This window comes from Balaenoptera musculus, chromosome 13, assembly GCF_009873245.2.
Source record: "Balaenoptera musculus isolate JJ_BM4_2016_0621 chromosome 13, mBalMus1.pri.v3, whole genome shotgun sequence".
Lineage (NCBI taxonomy): Eukaryota > Metazoa > Chordata > Mammalia > Artiodactyla > Balaenopteridae > Balaenoptera > Balaenoptera musculus.
In genome coordinates this window covers 81,393,452-81,406,784 of record NC_045797.1, presented here as the reverse complement: position 1 = coordinate 81,406,784, position 13,333 = coordinate 81,393,452, and the positions used below count along the sequence as shown (strand labels likewise).

General features: G+C 43.1%; 1 long non-coding RNA gene across 2 annotated transcripts in view; it reads right to left on the bottom strand.

Annotated features, from left to right (window-relative positions):
• Positions 1-294: 294 nt before the first annotated feature.
• LOC118905633 overlaps positions 295-13,333 on the bottom strand; it is a 30,399-nt gene continuing 17,360 nt past the window's right edge. The window contains exons 2-5 of one of the 2 annotated variants that reach the window (XR_005022297.1): positions 6,315-6,546; positions 3,028-3,398; positions 2,573-2,675; positions 295-1,674 (exon numbers count right to left, since the gene is read on the bottom strand). This is a non-coding gene — a long non-coding RNA (uncharacterized LOC118905633). The remainder of the gene's footprint in view (positions 1,675-2,572; positions 2,676-3,027; positions 3,399-6,314; positions 6,547-13,333) is intronic. The other variant, XR_005022296.1, reaches the window with a different exon arrangement.

Below are 13,333 nucleotides of genomic sequence, written 5' to 3'. Positions count from 1 at the left end.
AGTAACTTCTGTTTCTCGTGAATGACACCCAGGCATATGACAGAGAGCCGTGCAATCCCAAATGTGCCACCTTAAAGACAGTGCAAGACAGGACTCAGATTTTGAAGTACCTGCCTTAAGGATGAATTCCACTGCAGATTGATAACGTAATAGTAAAAATTCCCTTTGAATAGAAGTCAAAGTGTTTACAGTCAGAAAGGTAATTTTGAAAGAATAATCATCAGTGTCTTTAAAAAGTTTTTATAATGAATTAAGACACATTATCATCTACAACTTTTCTAAAAGATTCATCAATATTTAATATTCTTCTCAAAACCACATTAGGATTAACATTACAAAGAAAACAGTCTTCTGTTCCAAGGAAAAATGTATCTCTGTGATGTGGTTTTATCTGATACCTCCGTTAGCATAATACAGTAGAGGGGAGTATATTTACACTAACAACAGATTCTTTTTCTGCATTTCTGCCCCTTGCTACTTTTACAAACTAAGCGTCATTTTACCAGCAGGAAGACACAGTACATAAAACTTTGCAGCCGCAGGATATGTTCCCTAATATTTGGCTAATCTTTGGGTGATCTCAGGAGAAGGTAGTGGACGAATTTTAATAGCTAGCAGGGGGTATATGAACTTCTCTTTTTATTACCTGGGTCAGCTAACACTTTGCAAGATGTCATGGCACAAGAATCTAAATATTACGTCCAGAATCTCTTCACTGCTCTATTCAGAAGCAATCTGTGTCTGGTTCCTAAGTGCTAAGCTTGAATAGATATGCTCTTAATAATTAATCCTTTCCTTAAAGGGCTTTGATTTTTCAGATTCAGATTCCGCTGAGTGTATATTTGGCATCTCTAAGCCAGTTGTGCCAAAACAGAATTGTAACGTTGGGGGTTGTACTCGATTCCAGGCCCCGTGAGATTCTAGTGGAAGAGGCTCAGATGTGCTGTCTTAACCCTTGAAGAGAAGCTTGGCAGCAGTCATCTCCCGAAAAGAGGCACATTTTGCCTGAATTAAAACACCCCTGCCTGCTGGTCCCCATGCGTGCTGTCCTGTGCCTCTGTGCTTTTGCTTGTGCTGTTGCCTTCCTCACTTTACCCCATTACTCCGTACGTGCTCTTTTCTAAGATGCATCCATTGCCTCCTCCAGGAAGCCCTCCTTGATTACACACACACACACACACACACACACACACACACACACACACACACACACACACACACACACACACACACACACACACCCTGCCCCAGGCTGGCTCAGGCCACCCCCCAGCTTTCTTCTGCACATAATTTCAAGGTGATCTCTTTGCGGGTCTGCAGCTACCTGCAGACTCCAAACTGCTGCAGAGCATGAACTGTCTCTGGATGTGAGCATGCAGCCTCAACAGCTGCTCAGTTCCTGTTCCTTGAACACAGCTGAATTGAGCTGAGCAGACCGGCTGATCGTTTATGAAACCTAGATCATGCCTCTCGCGAAACTGCAAAAGGCAGCAGTTCCTCCAGCGCGGTGCTCCATGACCATTTCAGGACACAGTGGAACATTCATCGCTTTTCTGTAAAATCGCCTGTGTGCCGACGCTGCTTGCATTCTTCTTTTTCGTTTTGGCTTTCTTCCTGAGAGAATTACACAACCGCCTGTCCTCCTCCCTGTACTGTACCTCCAGCTCTGAGACCCTATGAATAAAGAAAGACAGCCAGGACTCCAGTATCCTGTTACAAATTCAATACACGCATACCTTTCCCGTGAGCCCTGCAGACTTGCATTTTCTCGAGAATGGCAAAGCCAAACAGGCCTTTCCTCTTCCCAACTGAAAAAGACAGGTCTCAGAAACCTGAGAGGGCTTTATGAGGTCGGTCAGGGTTGCCCCATCCTTAACGGAAACGTAATGGGTAACATGCAGCCAGGTCTGGGCTAGGAAAGGCTCCACCATTCGCTCCCTGTTGGTGACCCAGGCCATTTGCTTCCTGCGGCCCCAGGCCACCTATTAAACTTCACTGCAGTTCAGCCTCTTCATTTCTAAGATAAGGTCAGTACCATCTATTGCACAGTGCTTGGGGAGGATTAATAAGATAATGTTACATAGAGTCTGGCACCTAATGTTCAAAAAGGGGTAGAAATAATAATAATAATAAAAATAAAATTTCTATTCCAAGTTGTTATAGGTCAAATTATATCTACCCGCCCCAGTCATATGTTGAAGGCCTAAACCCAGAATGTGACCTTATTTGGAGGGCCTTCACAGAGGTAATCAAATTAAATGAGGTCACTAAAGTGGGCCCTAATCCAGTATAAGTAGAGTCCTTATAAAGAGGGGAAATTTGGACACAGTCATGGACACAAGGAGAACTCCATGTAAAGATGAAGGCGGAGCCTGGGGTGATGCTTCTTAAGACAATGATACCAAAGAGGCCAGAGCAAACCACAGCAGCCAGGAGGGAGCGTGGGACAGATTCTCCCTCAGGGCCTCAGAAGGAACCAACCCTGCTGACACCTTGATCTTGGACTTCCCGCCTCTAGAACCATGAGGTGATGAATTTCCGTTGTTCAAGCCCCCAGTCTGTGGGAGTTCACCTGTGCCGAAACTAAGAACAGAGAGGTTAGACCATTGCCTGGAACGATAGCACAGCGGGGGTGGCAGAGCCAGGACGATGTTGCAGTCCTGTGCAGTGTCTTTCTGGAATGAAAGGGCTCGTTTCTGTCCCCGGGGAAGGTGTTGGTTGCCACAGTCTCTATCCACACCCCTCACATCCACCTCCTACTCCAGCCCACCCTCCCGAGCCCTTTCCTCTGCACGCTCAGGACACGTCACCTCCTTTTCCTAGTAACCTTTGGCACATTCTCATCTCCTACCTTGCGCTTCAGTTAGGACTACATCCTTCCCAGGAGAGATTCTCATTTAAATGATCTAGGGTGGGGCTCACAACATTACATTTTTTAAAAAGCTCTCCAGATGATTTTCATATGCGGCAGGGTGAAGATGCTGCACTAGACCACAGGCCCTTGGAGCAGGTCCACGGCGGCCTTACCTGGTGTCCACTGCACGCCAACCAGTGGGTGCTCCAGTGGGTGGGAGACGAGTGAACTGAGTCCTAGGTAACAGATAAATACACAACTGCAATGCTCCAGAGCCCATGGTGCCCATTCATCTGTCGTGAGCACTTCAACCATCAGGGAAGCGGCCTCACTGCTCACCGCCCGTCTCCCATCCCTCTCACCCACATTCGGTGCCGCTCCAGGGCACTCCTTGTGCAGATCAGAAATCACTTAGCTCCACACACTGGGGTCAGACCCACCACAGCTCCAGTGGTACCCAGCCGAGTGCACTTAAAACGATCCCACAGTTCATTCTCCTACCTCTCCAGAATGAGAACCCTCTGGTGTGGACCGAGTATCTTTTCTGAAATAACAAAAACAATACTAACAAAGCAATCAAGAGTCAAACAAACAAACAAAACCTCTCCCTGTTGAAAACAACTGAGTATCTTTCCATCACCTATTTTGAAAAGCTCAGACTCGTTCTGTGACCCATCATGGCCTTTGCCATCCTCACTAGCAAACAAGCTAACCCTTTGCCTTCTTCCTGTTCTGCATGTGCTGACATATGGGGAGAGCTCTTTCTCCTACAGCAGGCTTTCTCCTGCCTCAGGGCTTCTGCTCCTGTTTGTTCCTTCTGTCTGGACTGTGTCCTGCCCCGTGGTCCAACTTGGACCACTTTTTCAACACTTAGTTCAGGAATCTCCTTCCCTGAACCCTCCCCGCCTTAAAACTCTCCATCCCCACCTGACACCCGCGGGGGCCTGGGGCCTCAGGGCTCCCGTTCGCACTCCTGGTTTACTTTGACAGACCCTGCTTGTGACAATGTCTTTACATTCACTCACCCTCCACAGCTCTCTGTGGCCCTGAGGACGCTGACTGTCTTATTCATGTCTGCATGGCCAGCACTTAGCCCAGCATCTGGTACACATTAGATGCCCCGCAAATATTTGTTGAATGAATGAGTAAATTGCATTCATTGATACTTATGAGTGCTTTACAGTTTACAAAGTGTTTCAAATGGCAAATGGTATGAATAAAAGCGTGAGAAAGTGCATGCGGATCTAGTGGCCCTTCCAGCGAGGGCTCCTGCCAACCCTGACTCAGTTTTAAGTGAGTTACTCTTCTCCAAAGTCTGCAATGGAAATATGGCTGTTAGTAGAGGGTGTTGGTTTTGAACTTGGGCAATGGAGGGTAAGTTCACACACGCTGGGGCAGAGGAGGGCCAGGCTTCATCCCACTGCAGTGTGATTGACACCATGACCCCCCCCACCCCCCCACCCCCCGCTACTCCCTACTCCCAGCAAAAATCCTGAATTCTGCCATTTACAAAGAAAGAGCCGCATGATTAGCAGATGTGCCTCTGGCCATGCAAAGGGACAGGTGTTTCCACCTGTGAGCACAGGTTCCTCTCCCAGATCAGTCACATCCTGAACACAAAAGGCTGTTTCTTTCCAGTTTGTTCAACCCCAGAGCACTCAGGGAGTTTCAGTGTCCATCTTGAGTGTCAAGTCCCTCGCCAAGACCTCTAGTGAAGCCATTTGGAAGAGGTGAGGGACAGGGAATTAGGGTCACACAGCAGGAGAACTGACTTTGAGGCAGCTCCTGGGCAGGGTCTCCTTGCCCGGGGCCGCAGAGATGCTCTTGGACTGATAGACGGTGGGCCCAGCCCAGGACCTGTCCATTGCCCACCGGCTCCAGCTCCTGAAATATACCCCGTATGGCCCCCTCCCTTCAAGCCCATGTGGTGACGGCATTAAAAGACACTACTGTCACCCACATTCTTCCTCTGGAATTGTTCCAGGACATCTCCAGCCTGTCTGCTTCACTCTTGCTCATATTCTGCTTTCTTCCCAGGTCTCACAACCCCCTTTTGGCTCCAGTTCTTCATCCCCTTGCACGAATCAACAACTCGATTCCAGCTTAGCCTTCTCAGCTCCAGTAACCACCGTCCCACCCTCTGCCCCCTCCAGCCTTGCCTCCCTCCTGTTCCTCCAACAGACCCAAGGGCACCCACGTCCACCAGACTCTGCCTTGTGGCTTCATGTGCTGACACCACGGTAAGGGGCCGCCCAAGCTCCACCGAACCCTGGTCTTGTCTTTTCTAGTTTATCACAGCCCAATGAGGCCTCAGTCCAGCAGGGAGATGGGTCTGTCTCTGAAGTTGTCGTCAGCCCAAGAGGGGGCATCAAGTCCAGGCCCACTGCCTAGCTCCAGCCAAAGCTGAGTTGCAACCTTGTCTATGAAGTTGGGTGGCCCCCACGGAGCCCCTCTTTTGTCTCTTAGAAAAACTGATCACTAAGAAGCTCACAGCCAGAGATGGAATCCACCCTTTGCAAAGGAGTTAAGCCTTCGTGTGTCTGGATTACTGACTGACTTTACCCTGGTCTCATTTTACTTGGTTTGCCTTACTCTGTTCTTTTTTGCTCCTCTCTAATTTTGAAATTCTCAAATCCTTAAGAAGGAGGGTTAAAAATGAGCAAATCAATTAAACGAAATGATTAAACTCAATAAATAAAATAGAGATTAGCCATAACATGATCATTCTCTATGTTTTCTAGGAGGTCTCTGAGGTGAGAATTAGTTGGGCGACCTTGAAATGAATCAGATAACCAGACACTTAAGTGTATCCTGGAATCACAGATAGGCAGCAGTGGAAGGGAATTTAGAGGTTTCCTAATCTAATATTTGCATTTTAAAGATGGGAATATAAAAAGTAAAGATGGGGGGCTTCCCTGGTGGCGCAGTGGTTAGGAATCCGCCTGCCAGTGCAGGGGACACGGGTTCGTGCCCCGGTCTGGGAAGATCCCACATGCCGCGGAGCGGCTAGGCCCGTGAGCCACAACTACTGAGCCTGCGCGTCTGTAGCCTGTGCTCCGCAACGGGAGAGGCCGCGACAGTGAGAGGCCCGCGCACTGCGATGAAGAGTGGCCCCCGCTCGCTGCAACTGGAGAAAGCCCTCGCACAGAAACGAAGACCCAACACATCCAAAAATAAATAAATAAATAAATTTATAAAAAAAAAAAAAAAAAAACTAAAGATGGGAAAAAACTCACTCAAAAGTCAGGAGTGACTGTGTGTCAAAGATAACATCCTTTATTCAATAATCCATTTGTTTATTGAGCACCTACTAATAACCAAAGGACGGTGCAGCAATGTGGTTGAGAGAATGGCTTTTGGATTTAGACAGCCCTGACCTAAGACATAGTTTCCTCTCCCTGAAATGTAGATTGTTGTACTTACTTCAGAGGGTTGTCCTGATGACAAAATAAGACCTTACCTGTGAAGCCTTCAGTGTAACGCATGGCATCTAGCTAAGATGAAGAAGTGTCAGCTACACTTTTCCAGTTTCCAGGCTCTCAGTATGATGTTCTTTCCCCACGTGATGGAGCAGTAGAATGTGACGTAATGGCCATGAAGATGCTGGGATTACAAGATCCAAACTGTTGCCCTCACTCCATCAGCTTCAGATCACACAGGGAGGCCTTGAGTGAATCACTGATTGGAAAGCTCTTTCCGTTCCATATAATAGTGATGAACAAAGGACAAATTTATTTCAAAAAAACAACAGAAAGCTGGGACACACAACTCAACTCCGTGCTAGGGAATCAATGATTCCATTACGGAGAAAAGCCACACAGCAGATTGGGCCCAGTAGGATCCCACTGGTGCCAGCGTAATGGATCAACATAGATGGCTAAATGTCCTGTTGGCCACAGTGATAGCTACATATATTCCAGACAGAGTCACCAGACTATTAAAATGTTGTACAGGTAGCCTAGAATTTGATTCTATTTTTTCTCACTATCTTCAGATAATCCCCCATGTTAACTTAAACTACCAAAGAAGTAAATGGTGCAAATGTAAGGAAAAGAGACAGTTTTTTCAATCATTGTCAACAAGAACCTTGGGTTCTGCCAGACTGGTCTTCATCACCATGCCATGGGTATTTCACAAGCTCTGAGCCAGAGAAGCTCCACCTCTTCCCCGCCATGCCAGTTTGGGCGAGTCTTTAAATGTCTGTGTCCTCATGTTGACATGGGGAAAATAATAGCCACATTGCTGGGATGCTTGAGAGGTAAGTGAGACAAAACCTACAGTTTCCAATACACAGTCGAAGCTTAATAGTGGCTTATTCATCCCAGCCTCTGTGTCTTTGCCTGTACAGTTAGCTCTTCTAGAATGTGTTCATGTCTCTTTTCTGTCTATCTAAATCCCATCTATCTTTCAAGACCAGATTAAGGCAAAAACTCCTCCAGGAAACTTCCCTACCCTTCTCAGTCCACACAGACCTGGCACTTCTAATTCATTGCACGTGTTATTAGAACCCCCCATTTATAAGATTAGAGACAAATGGAAGTATCTGATATCCAAAGGCAGCAGGCTGATATCTAATGTGTTATCCCCATCTCCCATTATTCTACAGTGGTGCTAAAACAGCCCACAGCCATACTACTTATACTAAATACAATGATTAGTGTAAAATACGTTTTTTTGAGAGGCAGGACCATGTCTTATTCTTTGTAGCCCTAGAGTCTAGCACTGTTCCAGAATCATGGCAGAATTCCAAACTGAAGGGCTTAAACCACAGAAGTTTATTCTTTCACGGTTCTGGGGGCTAGAAGTTCAAGTAAGGCAGGCCATGCTCTTTCCAAAGCCTCTCAAGGAGGACCTTTCTTTGCTTCTTCCAGCTTCTAGTAGTCCTAGGAATTCCTTGGCATATAGCAGCGTCACTGCCATCTCTGCCTCTGTTACCATATGGCACTCTCTATGTACGTACCTCTGAGCCCTCACCAGAATCACCTTTAACATCCTTATTTCTACAAATAGTTTCTAAGGCAACCCAGGATTTTTCTAGCATGAATCTCAAAAGTCTTCTAGCTTCAACACATTATCTATTCCAAAGCTACTTCCACATTTTTAGGTATTTGTTACAGAGCACCCCACTCTTGATACCAAACTCTGTATCAGTCAGGATTCTTGAGAGAAAGAGAACAAATAGGATGTATGTGTGTTTGTGTCTATAGACAGATAGATAAACAGATATATAGATAGACAAGGATTTATTTTAAGGAATTGATTCATGCAATTGTGGGGTTAGCAAGTCTGAAGTTTGTAGCACAGGCCAGCAGGCTGCAAACTCAGGCAGGGTTTCTATGCTGCGGTCTTGAGGCAGAATTTCTACTCCTCCAAGAAACCTCAGTGTTTGCTCCTAAGTTCTTCAACTGATTAGACAAGGCCCACCCACATTATCAAGGGGGATCTTCTTACTTAAAGTCCACTGATTGCAGATGTTAATCACATCTTCAAAATACCTTCACAGCAACATCTAGACTAGTGCTTGATCAAACAACTGGCACCAAGATCTAATCAAGTAGTCACATGAAATTAACCATTACATAGGGCTAGGAGTTGTGGTTAAGTTTTGCCTTTGCTGTTAACTTACTTGGACTCACTGCTAATTCACACTGCCTTTCATTTCCTCAACCATAAAAAAGAAAACTTTGGAGTGACTCCGAAGTATTCCAGCAAGCTCCAAAATCTGTAGTTTATAATATGCAGATTCTAGGTTGTCCTGATTTGCTCCTCTTCCTCCAGGACCACCTCTGCCCATCAGCCATTGGTTTCACTATCACTCCTGTCCAAATTCCCTCCCTGAGCCCACTTCTTAGCTAACCCCATTGATCTCAGAGGCATGAGGTGGGGAGACTTGATGCGGATTATAATAAACGAGCTACTCTCAATGGAAAGAACATTTATCTTGGGAAGGTATTTATTCGGTTGGCTGAGAGGAGAAATACTGTCTCCTTGAATGATACAACATAAAAGAATAAACCACTTTGTTAAGCCTAAGCTGGAAGCAAACAGAGGACCGTGGGCACAACACAGTTCCAACCCCATGAGTCGTCTGAGTTACCTGGTGAACAAATTGAGCAGATAGAGAGTGACAGGCTGTAATGAGCACACACAGATGCCACGTGAATCCTGTACATATGGCACCTTTTTTCCAGACATCTTATTTTCTTTAGCCCCAAAGTCTTCCTAATATTTCAGATTCATGCTGTGATTTTTTAGCAGGATGAAATGACAGCAGTTCAAAATTATATCAATAATAATATTCTGCTCAGATGAGAATGATTCCAAGAGAATGTGTTCCAAGCTGCTAGTGGGACCTCTAGCAACCATCAGGAAAAGAATTTCTTTGTGCCAAATAATTAGGTAGAGCATTTTAGCAAAGAAGTTAAGAAAGAAGGCTGTGAGGTCACTCAGACCTGAGGAATTTTGTCCCTGTCATCCATGAGCTAAAGGTTAAGTCCCTGAAGTTTCAGTTTTCTTATTTTTAAATTAGAAATAATAATATATCCACCTTATATAATTGTGATGATTGAATGAGAAATATATCATGTGTATGGTAAAGTATATCACAAAAAAGATGGTGCATAAGAAATATCCACAAAATGAAAACACTTAATTGAGGTTCCCTGGAGAGTCTCTAGGTGGGAGATTAGGTTACTATTCAAACATATTAACTTTTTTCTCCCTTCTTTCAAGAGCAGATCGCCTCTCCATCCCTTGACCTGACATTGGCCATGTGGCTTGCTTTGGCCAATGAGATATTAATCGACGTGACTAAAGGCTTGAGAAGCAGTTGGTCTTGCCTCCCTCTGACTTGAGCAAAACTCACTCAGGCTGGCTGGCCTGTCCCGGGTGAGGGCAGGAGAAATAAAGATCAGAGAGAAGCCACGGTGAGCTGATCCCAGTTGACGTTTAGAAGTGTGTGGACGCCCAGAAGAAATCAGACCCTCAGCAGACCCACAGAGCCATGAGAACAAAGGTTGTTGTCGTAGGCTACTGAGTTTGAGGTTGGTTTGTTAGACAGTAATTTTGTGACATTAACTAACTTATTGTCTCTTTTCATAGGATGATCTTATATCTTAGTTTACCCAGAAGTGGCTTGGTTTACACTTGTTTTCCAGTGTCTCATCTGTTTAACATGTTCTAGATTTTTCTTTTTCTTCCTTCCTTTCTCCCTTTCTTTCTTTTCCTTCCTTCCTTCCTTCCTTCCTTCTCTCTTTCTTCACTCTTTCCTCCTTTTAAACACAGTATTGTATTTATTCATTGAACTGAAATGAGCTCAGATGGGTTTGGGAGACCTTCACTTTGCACTTGAAGCCTCAGCCGTGATCTATCTACTGGCATTGAATGTACTCAAAAGAGACCCGCGGTAACATATGATTAAATCTGAAGGATGGCAGAAAAAACACCACGCCTCTCTTTTCTTGACCCTTTCCAGACAGAAGGTAACTAACCTCTCTTTCAACGACAACATGAAGGGGACTTGCAAATAAGACAAAGCGTGCTCAGACACTAGGAGCTAAGGACAGCTAACTCCTTCCATCCTTGAGTGGCAGTGAGAGAAAGACCTGAAGCTGCTGCCCATCACCTGGTGGACCACACAGCTGTGCCAGGGCCACGGTGAAGCTTGCAAGCTTCACAGTGCTCCTAGGCCAACTCAGAGGGCTATAGAGGAAACTAGTGAAATATAGGTTAGATATGTATGAAGTATGTGCAGGAAATAGCCTGAGAATCCTGCTTTACAGAGTTGAAAGAGAAGAGGGTATCATTCATTACTTAATTTAAACTGACAACTATTTTTAATGATTTTATTTGATAGTAATATTGGCATCAGAAAACTCAAAATAGTGCACGTGCATGGTTAATGAAATATAAAGTAGAAATCTCTGTTTCTGAAGAAAGTTAATTATGACATGTCACAAAATGCTAGTAAACATTTATCTTCCACCATGGAGGCTGCTGTGATCTCACTAACCACACAAAAACGAAAAGACCAATTGTACTGAAGAAGCACCAGTATCCACTTCAAAATTATTTTAAGAAGACAGTGGCCTGACAACCATGATTCAACACACAAAGTGGCAGAAGGTGTGTTTGTAATTATTTTACAGAGCATGACTTTGAATTTAGATCAAATCACAGTTCAAATTAAGTTGGCTCTTGTTGGCTTCTGAGTTTTCTCGCTCACACACCAAATGTGAAACTATGATTTTTAACACGTTAGCTCTATTGAAAGAAGTTCACAAAGAGTTAAATGATTCCTGTTTTACATAGAAAAGATGCTTCACATGGAAAGTCAGATTATTTCAATAATGAATCTTCTTTAAATTCATGAAATCAGAGTAGAGCTATTTAAATGTTACTGCAAATTCAGTTTAAAAGTTCCACATTAAATGGTACAGATGAACCGGTTTGCAGGGCAGAAATAGAGACACAGATGCAGAGAACAAACGTATGGACACCAAGGGGGGAAAGCAGTGGGGGGGTAGGGGTGGCGCTGGGATGAATTGGGAGATTGGGATTGACATGTATGCACTAATACGTATAAAATGGATAACTAATAAGAACCTGCTGTATATAAAAAAAAAAGTTCCACATTAAAGATTAAAAAAATTTGTTTTCACAATGTAATATAAAAATAAAATTTAAAAACCTGTGGAACAGAACTGGAATTGGTTGTGAGGCAAGCATAATTAACAATGCCATTTACCCCTGAAACGAATATAACATTGTATGGCAATTATACCTCGATAATTTAAAAACAAAAGCCATTCAGACGAGCTGCGGTAATCTACCAAACAAAATAAAAGCTGTAGTAGTCAAAATATAAACATAAATACACACATGCAAATAAACATCCCAAGTAACTAAACTACAAAACTGTTAACAAAACAAATGTTGAATATTAAAAAAAAAAATCAGCATACGTGTGTCGACAGTCTTTATTCCCTTTCTTTAATCAGATTTTACAAACGATTGATTTTTGCAGAACTACTCTGTAAGTGAGCCTAAGTGCTCTGCGATGCCATTACACTTTTTGTAAACAGGCCTCTAAATTTTGGTTATATTCTGTTCAAAACCAAATGGGACACACACACCCCCAAAATAAACAACAAAATAACTCCTGCAGCTTTTGAAACTTTTAACAAATTCCAATTAATAAAACAAAGCTTAGGCTCTGTTAGTTTAAAGAGCTGTGATGGTGACAGCAGTCATGTCTGCTAATGTCACTACAGGCCCCGGAGGACGTAGGTGCCATTTATTGTCCCTGCTTGATGAAAGGAAAACACGTACAGAGGTGAGAAGTACCCACGGATCCAGGAGTAAGGCAGGAGAGGCCACGGCCTCGGTTTACACATGTGTAAAATGGGGGGGATATCAGTACCGCCGCCCTCACAGAGCTGCTTTGAGGATTCAACAAGGTCATTGATGGAAACTGCCAGGCTCAATAAATCTTAGTGACTGTTGTCAAAAAACAAAAACAAAAACAAATAAAAAAACAAAGCTTACAAATAAGAAGACATTAAACTTTATTCCAAGAGAAGTAACAGTAGAAATGAACAAGTATGAAGGTGTAAATGATGTACAGGCTTGAGTTCTGAAATTCCTTAATATGTTTGACAGAATATTCTAAATAATTGTGAAGAGAAATAACTTATTTGAAGAGTCTTGTCTAACAATACATTGGAGGAAGAAAGGTACTCGAATGAGGTAAGAATAGGGCCTGGGACAATATTTGGAGTGAAATACTTATACTCTTGAGTATGAAGGAAATGTTTAAGGATATCCTTCAAAAACAGAATTTGTCTGGTCCTACCAAATACTTCAGCATCCATAGAGCGTGTTTTCACAATTAAAAACAGGGTCTAGATAAATGAGTCAGTTCAAAGTGTCAAATTTCAAATTTCTTGAATTTTACAATGAAACTTTGAGGTGGATTGGAGACAATTCATTAAAATTAAAGCACTAAGACTATTGACAGAATTCAGGAAAATATTGACATAATTTTGGAGACATAAATAGCTTAAAAACCGTTTAAATGTAGGAATATACTCTAAAGCTTTTTATTCAGCTTAGACTATTTTTTGTTTCAGATAATCCATATAAAGATGTTTTGACATTTGCTTTAATGTACATGGACAAATATTGGTTTTCAGGGGTGTGTTATTTTTAGTTTAAAAAGAATTTTATTTTTGAAAATAGTTTTGAATAGAACTATATTATAGACCATCAATGTTATAAAATTAGTTTGTCAGCCAATAGATAAATTTTTAAAGAATATCAAATTTCAATGATTTTGGCCTCAAAATACACCCTGGGTTGAACAGTAAACTTGAACGTAACTCCTATTTCGAGTTCCCTTCCAGTGCAATATTATTTTTCATTCTAAGCAATAGCAATTGACGAGTGCTTCAAAATTCCCATTTGAATTGCACAGAAATA